Source organism: Amblyomma mixtum, chromosome 1, assembly GCF_055824585.1.
Source record: "Amblyomma mixtum isolate Tamu chromosome 1, ASM5582458v1, whole genome shotgun sequence".
Taxonomy (NCBI): domain Eukaryota; kingdom Metazoa; phylum Arthropoda; class Arachnida; order Ixodida; family Ixodidae; genus Amblyomma; species Amblyomma mixtum.
Window position 1 is genome coordinate 224,159,664 of NC_143012.1, and position 11,795 is coordinate 224,171,458.

Consider the following 11,795-nt stretch of genomic DNA (forward strand, 5'->3'; position numbering starts at 1 on the left):
TACTTATGTGGCTGACCTGCCACCAGTTCTCGTGTACATTTCATCCGCAATTAGGTATACCCCATCCTTAAATTCCATAGTTGGCAGCAATGTTCTCGACGAGGATTAAATGACCGTTCTAGATAGCCTGGAAATAGCCACGGCAGGCTCTGCTTTGCACAAGTAGGCACGCATTACGCAGTTTTATAAGAAATAAACGCCACTTTTAGTGGCTTCAGTATTTTTGGCTGTTGTACGAAGATTGGTTAATTGGTTTATTGGTTTAATGGGGGTTTAACGTCCCACATCGACTCAGACTATGAGAGACGCCGTAGTAAAGGGCTCCGGAAATTTCGACCACCTGGGGTTCTTTAACGTGTACTGGCATCGCACAGTACACGGGCCTCTAGAATTTCGCCTCCACCGGAATTCGGCCGCCGCGGCTGAGATGGTGTTATGCGAAGAATCCACTTGCTACGAACATCAGACATAACGAACGGAACCCGCGTGACCGTCAGGTTCCTGATAAGCGGGCTCGACTGCAGTTTAAATCGGTCACAAAAACCTTTTCCACGCTTCAGACGTGGACCTTACGCGTTAGGACGTACCTTCGCGCCAAGGGCACGTTTGTGCCGTGGTCAGTGATTTTCTGCCTGCGCGAGCAACGAGAAACCATTGAGAAATAAAATGAATTCCGGGCGAACTCTTCATGTTCATAGGACCGTTTAGCGTGTGGAGAACCCGCATGATGATGAACACAGAGAACCGCCGTGTTCAACAAAATCACTGTTCAGACAACAGTGCTATTTAACACGGGAGGAATATGCTGGGCAAGTTCAACCTCCTGACTGCTTCCCCTTTCTTGACGTGTGCACACTCTGGAGTTTTCATGTGCGGGCGGAGAAAGGGAGTTATGCCTTATGCCAAAATCGCTGAATTCGACGCGGTCAAGTAAAGCACGAGTAGGGTCAGAGAGGTTTCAAATATTCCATGCAACGACCAAAAAAGCCTCGAAGATGGCCGAGTAGCCTAAGGGATCACTAAACGGAGCATTCAGTTGCGCCGCCAATGCTGCGAATCCCACTGGGCGTTAGAGGTTAGAGTATGCATACTCTTTTAGGTGTTCTTTCTACTGCGCTAGCAGTATAGCCTCCTTTCCCGGAAATAACCGCGCTGTGTGTATGCATGTGTGTGTGTGTGGGGGGGGGGGGGGAAGGGGGTGCTTGCCTGCACCCTCCACCCTTGATGCACACTCCGGTGGGCGCACATCCATGCACACACTGGCAAAAATGCACCTTCAACAACTTTCATCCATCTCCCCACACCCCATAACCCACCTGAACCCGATATAGCCGAGACGGATTGTTGTGAAGGCTCACCGTATGCCGTCGCCCAAGCGTTCTACGAGAAAATGCCAACAGTCATAAGCCTGTCGTGCCAGACACCAAGAACCGGAAGTATGACAGCGAGAAGTGGATATAAGCCGCCAGATAGACAATTTAAGATCGAGCAGACAAAGAACAGCGGATGAAGCTGCCCGCTGGTGGCTGACATCAATTTTTTTTTTATAAACAGAACAATTTCAGCGAATCGGCATAACGAAATCATTTCATCGCAGTAGCACCTTTCTGGGCGTAATCACGATCGCATGCAAGCGAGCGCATGCATTTCCGCACTGCCCCTTCGTGTAATCGGTATTAATTCTTTTCTTATATCTCCACCGTTGCCAAGAGCCCGCCTTTCGTTGATTATTTCCGTCGCGTGCAAACAAGATTATGCGGATTCTAAAAAAAAAGAAGCTGCACCAAATTATACACAGAACACATTTGAGTTGGGCTGGTTGGTTTACTATCGTATTTGGTCTGTGTTGTGTTCTCGCTCCGTCCTGTGTTAGCGCTGTTCCCAATATGACCAATTTATACATCCTTCTTTTGGTAATTATAGTAGTAATATCTCTGGTTTAACGTGTCGAGTAGACATTGTGGCTATAGGATAGAGCGTGTAGTGGAAGGGTCCAGATTAACGGAGACTAGGTGCGGTTTTTCAACGTGCGACAGAGCACGCGCACTTCGTCATTTAGCCGCCTGCCAAATGCGTCCCTCGTGGCCAGAATCGAACCCACAACTATGGAATCAGCAGCCGAGCTCCACACCCATTGAGGCATTTTTTTATTGCACCACTGTCCCGTTGTTAGGGGTTTTATTTAGAACCTGCTATCTGAGACAATGAACGCCTACAAAAGTAAATGTTGCGCTACCCACTGCGGTGTATCAGTGGTTAGGGCGCTCGGTTACTTATTAAGTGCACCCGGGTTCGAACCCGCCCCGGAAGTCGCGTTTCGATGGAGGCGAAACGCAATAGGCACCCGTGTGCTTCGCGACGTCAGTGCACGTTAAGGATCCCCCGGTGGTAGGAAGGAAGGGAAAACTTTATTTTAACTAATGCTTTTTCCTGCGGTTTGGGGGCATCTTCAGAGACGTCTTCGTTCTATCCCCAGGAGCCTTCTCTGTCGAAGTCGTCCGCCTCTAATCAGTGGTCGGCTGCCCTCAGTCCAGGGCTCCGCTGGCCACTGCCGCCCGTTGAGCTCGCTGTACCAGACCTCGTTGGTCTTCACAGCGGTCGCTGGATAGCGGAGTCTCCCATTGCTCCGCACTCGGGTTTTGTATTTTGGGGACCACGTCTATGTTTTGGCAGGCCCATGTGATGTGATATAGAGTGGGTTTTTCGTCGCATCAGGGACATTTGTCCGCGTATATCGTGGGGTGCATTTCGTTTAGTATATGTATGTTTGGGAAAGAGCCTGTTTGTAATTGTCTCCAAGTGACAGCTTCCTCTCTGGTGAGAGATTTTTGCGGTGGGGGATATCGCATTCTTCTGCCTCTATAGTTTTGTAGTATGGCTGAGTTTTCCTGGCTGCTGGCGCGAGTTCCGCGGTCTCGTCGGATGCTCCAAAAGTAATATATCCTCGAGCTATCCTGTCGGCCTCTTGGTTCCCTGCCACCCGGAGCCGTACACTACGGCGCCTGTTTCTCTCTTTCTTCTTTCACTCCCACCTTCCTCCCTCTCCTTACGACGCGGTTTAGGTGTTCATCGAGAAGTGAGACAGTTACTGCGCCATTTCCTTTCCTCAATAACCACCATCACAACATTGTTGGGTCCTCGCTCTAATATTTCATATATTTGTGGTAAATGACGCAAAGAAAGGGAAGGTATTCTCAATCGATGCTTAAAGGGCTATAGACACTCAGTTTTATTGCGTGTTTTCTTCTTTCAAATGACGGCCTAGATATTAGAGTACATGGATCACCTTGTGGCATTCGCCTACTGCCGCTAAATAATTTAGAAAATAATTTATTCTCCCATGCTGTTTCGGTTTCATCGACTGAATGATGGCTGTAACGTGTGGTTCAACGTTATGTCACGTGAGGCGCGGAGAAACTAAAACAAAAGCTGATATGTTGCTTTGACTCATTATAGCGCTTAAATCAGCCTGATTCAAGATCTAGAAGTACAACGAACGACGTATCAGCAGTTATATTGCCGTTTTTTGAGCCTCACGTGACCTGAATTCCACTACACGTCACAGCCATCGTTCTGTTGATGAAAGCACAACAGGGTTAGGAAAAAATTCAAATATAAATATTTTATTATGTGTAGGCGAATACCACGGGGTGCTCTATGTACACCAATGTCTAAGGCATCGTTTGAAAGAAAAAAGCACGCAAGCAACAATTTGGTGTTTATAGTCCTTTGTTGAGTCCAAGCAGTCATAACAATTTGATTAAAACCTTACGCAAATACGTAAAATGGGAGGAGTAATAACTTAATATTTCACATAAAACTAATGTACAAGTCTTTAGAATTGGCGGTCGTACATTACAGAATCATCAGTTAGGCTTCTTCCGTGGCGCCAGACTTCTTATAAGTTTGTTGTCGTATATACTGGGTGCCATTTTCGTTCTTTCCAGAGCAGACAGCTACGGGTGGGTAAATCTACACGCTAGATCATCTCGTTTTGTTCGAAAAAAAAAGTGTGCTGGGATGCAAGAGAAGTGGGGCTGAAGCGAGTCCCGAACCGGTTCGGAACGGTTCCTTTGAATTGTTGCGGTTCGGGTTCAGTTCCAAGATGGCGAAAAATATATAGGTTAGGTTAGGTTCCGGTTCCGGGCGAAAAATTAGGGTTCGGTTCCGGTTTTGGGTTCGGGTTCGGTTCCGGTTCGACACCATGCTCTTAACTCCATCTGACGGGCTTGTGCGGCTCCTAAGAAAACAAGGTTACGAAATTTTACTGACCGTTACAGGTTACGTCCTGTGAACGGCGGACATCTCTTTCGATTTAAATGTTGAAAAATAAGAAAACTTTCAGGAACTGTGGCACTGATGAATCGCTGAGAGAAACAGTCACTTGTAATGTTATGGAATCGGTATGGATAACGAAATCCTAGAATCTGAGTTGCGTTGTATAACATGCCGCTTAATGCGCACAAACAATTTGAGGAGAAAATGCGGCGGCTTCGTGAAAGGCTGAGGGGGCAGTAAATTTCATTACTGCCAATGCTTTATCATGTTTTCTAAATCGTCATTACTGCGCTGTCTTTGTGCACCGTTGTATGGTCTTTGTTGATTCCTCCGCAATATACGAAATTCGCCTAAGAATTACGTCACTCGCAAGGGTTCCAAATCTCGCTATTTATTATCGCCAGGCGCTGCTAGTTTTCTGTCATTTGATTAGAAATAAATTCTTCTTAAACGAATAAATATGCATGATCTGCTGAAGTGCAGAAGTTGTCAAAGTGGCATGCACTTTTTCTTTTGTAATTAAAGCTGCTGTGAAGTATTGAAATGTTTAATCGTATCAGAAAGCTCCGAAGCTAGTGCTGATACTCCTTATATTGCAGGTTTACCTTGCGAATAATATATGTTGCTGTAATTAGCACCATTCAAATGAATAGGCGTAGCAGCATGCGGGTAACATAAAATCTGTATTCATATAAGCATCTATCAAGACATGTGTCTTGCACATAAACACACATTTTTATATATCAATGGGTACAGGTGAACAGACTTACACATTCTGTAATAAGATGTAAGCAACCAAGACTAGGGCCTCCTGGACCTACGTGCAAATCATGTGGTTAGTGAATCATGCTTAGTAAACGGTTAGTTTCATGACATCAGGTCAGAATATTTGTTTTTGTTGGTTTTCTTGGATGCGCTAATCGGTTCACTGATCATTTGCTGCAACTTCCCTTGCGAACTATCACGTAACGAATATCAATGTTTTGTGTTTTTGCGAGGATAAACAAAAAAATAATGACTCGTATTCAGCAGCAGTTAACAACTTCTATTCGTTTCGTTGCGAGAGCTACATTGGCCGCATTCTCGCCGCTTCGCTGTGGCTGGTGGCCGCACCGCGAGCTGAGCCGTTGCCTAGCAACCACCGCAGCTGGCAGCGCCGCTCGCCGCGCCATCTGTCATGAAGTCAGAGGAGGAGCCGGTGAAACCGTATTGCAAAAACACAGGAGGAGCCGGCGTTGCATCGTAATATATAGAAGGGGCGGCTCGGTGGGATTCGTCGGAAGATATGAAAAGTCAGTCGGAGAGACTGAAAGAAGCCAGGCTTCGTCGTCGGAGCGAAACCAAGAGGATGCAGCGGGACGAGGAGACGGAGGAAGAACAAGCCGCACGCCTCGAGAAGCGTCGTAAGTACGAAGCGGCCAGGCGAGTGGATTCAGATGAGGATAGTACGTCGTTTAGTTCGCTATGTCGTTCCAGGGCCGACGCCAGTACTGTGTCGGAGCCATTGAGACGGCTGCTTGCTACTTCACCGACGATCGGGCCGTCTTCGTGGCATTTGAGAAACAACAAGATGAAGACTTTGAAAATAAATGCGTTACACTTTGAAAATGTCTAGTCTTTAACGTAACCGTTGCTTAACAATAAGTAACAACAAAACTTAAACACTGAGACGTACCAAGCTAAACGATAAAGATGTAATCGTAGAGATAACCAAGCTAAACAATAAGATTAACCACACCTCCCGCTACTCACATCCAGGCATAACTGAGCTTAATTATTTATTTATTTACAATACCCCTAAGGGCCCTCGTGCGAGGGTATTACATGCCGTCGCACGAGGGCCCTTAGGGGTGCGATACAAGCATGAAAATATGGCACAGGCACTTCAAACAAAATACACGTAATAACGAAGTATGAAATAAAGCTAGTAATGTACACAAATAACACAACAAACAAAGCAGAATAAAATACTTAGTAAATGCACATAATACAACAAAATACCAAATCTGTTAATCCATGGTTTGCTTTAACGAATGATGAAACGATTGTAAGTTAACCGCAGTACCTATGTGTGATGGCAAGTCATTCCAGTCTATTATAGTGCGAGGAATGAATGATTTCGCGTAAAGCGATGAACGGCATGTTGTGCGTTTTATTTTGTTATCGTGGTCGCGGCGAGGAAAGACTGCAGGGTGTGGCACAAAGAAGTCGTCGTGGAGGGTGGGATGGTGATACAGTTTGTGAAGTAAGGTTAGGCGAACGAAATGGCGTCGACATGATAGTGATTCCAACTCGGCACGTTGTTTTAATGCTATAACACTGATGAAGCGTGAATAATCTGAAAAGATGAAGAGAAGATGACGTTAATGCACAGCCAAATTTTTCTTGCTTGCATTATATGATGTGTCCACCATCACAAAAGCGAATAGGCTAACTTGCCAGGGAAGTTCTAGCTGTAAATGCATGGTTTGGTTTCCGGCTTTTTTTTTTTCCCTGAAGGTGCGCTATTTATGTCTTCTCTGATTGACCGTCGCTCGGTGTGCCACACAAACCTCCCATGGTGCAATATCCCGTTTTCCGGCCAATAAAAGGCGCGTACAGGATCAAGGCAGTCATTTGCGCGCCGCCTTCTACGAGTGTGAATATGAGCTTCCTTATATTGCAGCATTAATGGAAAAGCGGTTATCGCAGAAATCGCATCAAGGAAGTGCTCGCGCCTCCGCAACAGCAAGTTTAAGTCATGCGCTTTTCTTTCCCTTAGGATCGACACTTTCTCGATATCGGGGAGCCTCTATTCTTAACTAGTTTATTGATTGTTATTCTTTATTTAGCAGTTCTGGAGAAAGAGCGGTAGATGAACACATTCATTTAGGTGTTTCAACATCGAAGTGTATAGAAATGCGCTGTTGCTAGCGGCTTTCACGGCACCGATCGGGCTTCTCAAGGAGTCGCTCGTGTTGTGTCTTCTCTCCTACTTTAGTCCTCGTTTTTGGCGCTAACTTTATCATGAATAAGATTCAACTCGCCCAACTTTCCACCTTACTTCTCAAGGAGCACAGCTACTTGTTGCCACAGACTGGTAACGCTGCGGTGATTTCTAAATGCCGATGGACACAACCCTGCACAAGAAAGGCTTCAAGTCTTTTACTGTCCTTACTGCGGGCAACACCGAGCTGCGCTGCACTGTAATGGTATGTGCTCTGTCCCACGGCACACAGATGCGCCTTTAAGTTGCACATAGGCTCAAGGTTTCCCCGAAAACTTCAATCCTTCCGGGTTGGTTATGCGGGCAGGGAAATCCTAGATGAATAGCAACTTCGTACCATAGTGCATTTAAAGAGTGGAAGCAGCAACCAGCTGTCATGTTGGTACATCGGCGAATGATTGCGATAGATTCGTTCCGGCGTCATTGTACGGGAGCGGTGAAAGGGCGCCTTATGGAAAAATGCACGGACCCCGTCATCGTACCCAGCGGCATCACTTCCGTTCTTCAATCAATGGGTGTTTGTCTCGACAAGCCGTTCAGAGCACCGGTGAACCGGCTGTATACGCTAAATGAATTGCCGACGGACTTCACGTTTTCGCACCGACGGGATGATTTCGGGAGTTACATTGCACTGCGGCGTTAATGCATGGAAGGCAATCGCCGCCGAGATGGTGGGCGAAAACTTCTGGAAGTTCGCAGTTAGCATCGGCCTAAATGGATCGGAACACAATGAGATCTGAAGGCGGTGATTATGCCTCGGCAGATGGCATTGAAAGCTATAGTTCACTGAATGCTCTCAATCGAGCATTACAGCAAGCCTCTAGAAATAAATTTTTCGACCACAAAATGATCTCTGCCTGCGCAGTTATAACAGTGCTTCGTCGTGCTTTCTTCTGGTAAGTGCGTGGGTTGTACGTCAGAATTTTTTTTTTTTCGGTATCGTGGGGGCTCAAAATTAAGATTACGGGTTATAGCAGGTGTGGGTTATATATCTGGCTGAAATTTCTCATGTATCTTAACTATAGAAGGCTACAAGATTTCTCTCACCGTGAAGACTACGTCGGCGATGTCTACGGTTCTTACACTTTGTAAGCAACAAGCCAAGAAACAGATGAGGATCGTGCGCTGCCCGCTTTTAATACGCTAGTGTTCTTTCAAAAATAAGTGACCCTGTTCCTTTCAGCATTATCGCCATCATCAGCAGGCGCCGCGCTAAAATCACTGAACGACAAGGGCCCCTTAATTTATCTTGAGTTGGTCCTACCTTGCGCCAGCCTCGTCTTTCGCGTCGTAGACAATTCCAATCGCACCTCTCCACCTGACTCTCTGCCGTTCTCTATTACGTTCCCAAACCCTTCGCTTTCTCCATTACATGTACCTCCCAAGTGTAATTTCATCTTTTTTATTTAAACTCGGAAATCATCAATTTGATTTATTCTCCAGTCCGTTCTGAGTGCCACCCCCTTTATATATACTTTTCTCCGAGGCCTAGTGCACTAACCTCAACAATGCTCTGAGCTTTTTAAACATTTTCCCGCACATATTGATTTTGTAATATCCTTTCACGAGTATCGATACACTTCTAAAGGTGGTGTTGCACTGTTGATAATTGCAGGGACGAGTCAGATTTTGTGAATTACGGCCGATCGGTACCTTCCATGCTAGGGGCACTCTCGTACATTCCATAAAAAAGGGAGATAAAATATATGTGATGAAATAGACCTGATAATAATCTTTAAGTGTCTCCCAAGTGCATTTTTATCCATTTTAGGTCTATGTTTACTGTCTTTCTTCCCGTAATGCAAGACGCAATTTTCGCGCCTAAGAAAACAAGAAATCGCAGAGCCTTCGCTTTGATCAAAACGTTTTCTAGCTTGCACATCAGCCGATAATATGCTACATTTGAAAATCGCATATCAAAAGAATTTTAGATCAAAGTTTAGCCGGAGGAGTACATTAGGCTAAAGTGCTGATACAGCTTAAAGCCTTAATTAACCTAATGCCGACAAGCATAAACTCCTCGGCGCCCGAACTAGTCAAAGTGTAACTGCAAACTGTCCGGTTAGGAATCGTTCGCCTTAGTGCTCGCTATTAAGTGCAGTGGTTTTGTACCTGGATATTTTCTCGCAGCAAATTACAGCAAGACGTAGGAGAACAAGTAAGTACTTCACCGAACGTAACCATTGAGTTCGTGGGTGGAATAAGGTGTAAAGTGGACCACGCTGTGCGATGAGAATCGAAAGGAGCGCGTATTGCAAATATGGCTGTGTACGTATTGTTGTATTTCTCGGCGGATTACAACTATAGAGTGCCTCAGAGCATTAGCAACTCTTGCCGAATAGTTGCCGCTAATACGAAATCGTATGTACAGTTGAACCCCGATATATCGAACTCGAAGGCGAGCGCTAAACAGTTTCGTATGCCGATAATGCGACAGGTACAAAAAAATGGCAATAGGTAAGTTTCTCTGAAACCAGAAGCGGAAATAGATTGAGACCATGCTACTGACGCGTTTCTCACACCAACGTGGCGCCCTCCGGCGGGCTGACGGCGCACGGTCACTAGGCGACCGTCGCTAGGTCTAACCTGCTTGGCATCGAGGGCGCTGCGCGAACGATACTTTGGCACTATTAATTTTCTATTACAAAATATCTAGTTTGGTTTCCAGTACACTATAAATCGATTAATCGCTCCATAAAATTAGCGAACAGCGGGTTTTCGCATCAGCAGCTGTGAACGCCCCGCGAGGGCTACCATTAGGCTTCAGATAGGTAGGTTGGCTGCATCGCATGGCAGTGATGCGGCGTGGAAATCAGTACAAGAGGCCGAAGGCCATCTTCAATCACACCTCACGTTCACTTCGACGCGCGGTTTCATAGCGCTAGCGCTGCCCATGGGGCCGTAAGCCGCGCTGACGACCCCTGTCCGCGCGCGGAAAATGATTGAAGAGCGCCGTTTGGACACGGCACGCAGTTCGATACATCGAATGAGCGGCGAAATCGTAGTTCGATATACAGCGCGACTTTTCTTTACTTTTCCACAGGAATTTCAAGGAGATAAACTGTGTGTTCTCTATATACAGTCATTCGAAATATCGGTGTTCAGTATTTCCGGAAACGACTGTATTCATGTGCACTTCAATGCCTACCTGCATCAGCAGCAGCTCCAACTGCAAGTCATTCTGGAACAGTCCCTGGTCACTATGCGATGAACAGGCTCAGATCGCCGCTCGCGAGATGTCCCCGAGCAACCGAATGGTTTCTCTGCCAAAAAAGTTACAACCCCAAGGACAAGTGAGATATACGCTGTAAAATAAAGCGAGGAAAGAAAAACAAGAAGAATTGCGCAAACTGTAACAGCCTCCACCCCGCCCTTTCCTCATTCCTTATTCGCCTTCAGTGTACTTATATCAGACAGCGCTAGTGTAATCATTTTCCTCGTTACCTCTAGAACTACCGCATAGCTCGGTCTGCCCAGATATGAGCTATTAAGAGCCAATACACCTGAAGGACGTAAAGTTGGCCGAGTTGGTCCGTACTTGGCAAAGTTACGGCTTTGCAAACGATGACGCACGGGTGTGTGTATATATATATATATATATATATATATATATATATATATAGCACTATTAGAGTAATTAGTGTTGCAACATTCAAAATACAACTATTGCTCACGAAATTAAAAAAAAATCAACCCTAATTTCGCGAAATCGAAACCTCCCTGATTGGCTTCTCCTTTTCCCATTCCCCACTGAAAACAAGTATTTGTCACAATTACGTTTAGATAAACGCTCGTACTGCGCAGCTTTCCTGCTGGTGACCCGTCGAGCACATCGTGAATACATTTATGTGTTTACATGTATAAAAGGAACTACCGCATGGAAAGTTTTAAACAAGGAACATGATGAAAAAATAAAGACAACAAACGCAATGTGACATGACTCTAGCGGTTGCCTAGATAACTGCAGCGAATACTGAAACGGCAAAATGAGGTAGCAAGAAATGAAAACAATGTCTGAAGACGTTAAAACGCGTGCATCGCTTGCACACGTTCTGCTTGCAATATGAACGAAAGGGACGGTCAAGCGCTTTTTTATCCTCACCTGCAACCTTTTCAAAAGCAAGGTTCGAGTAACAAACACAGCGTGGCCGCTGTGGTCACTCCACTTCATGCAGCAATTGACCGCCCTCTCTGAGCTGCTGCTGCTGCTGCGATAAGCATTGCACCCTTCGAAACTCCGTAGTGGAAACTCCTTTGTTTCCTTTAGCTCAGCACAATAAACGAAATGCCAGAAAGCTACAGTGAGCGGGTATAATGCCAGTCGAAGTGGGCTGTCGTGTAGACGACGCCAAGAAAGACTATAACCAAGATGGCAGCTGTCGACTTCCGGTAAACGCGCGCATGCGCAGTAGGCTCTGTGAAAAGGGTCTATTCACTTACTTTCAGACACAAGGACTCAAAAACCAGAACAATGGAATATGATAAGGTCGACTTTATTTGGTTACAAGCTAGCCTTAAGAATATTATAAAA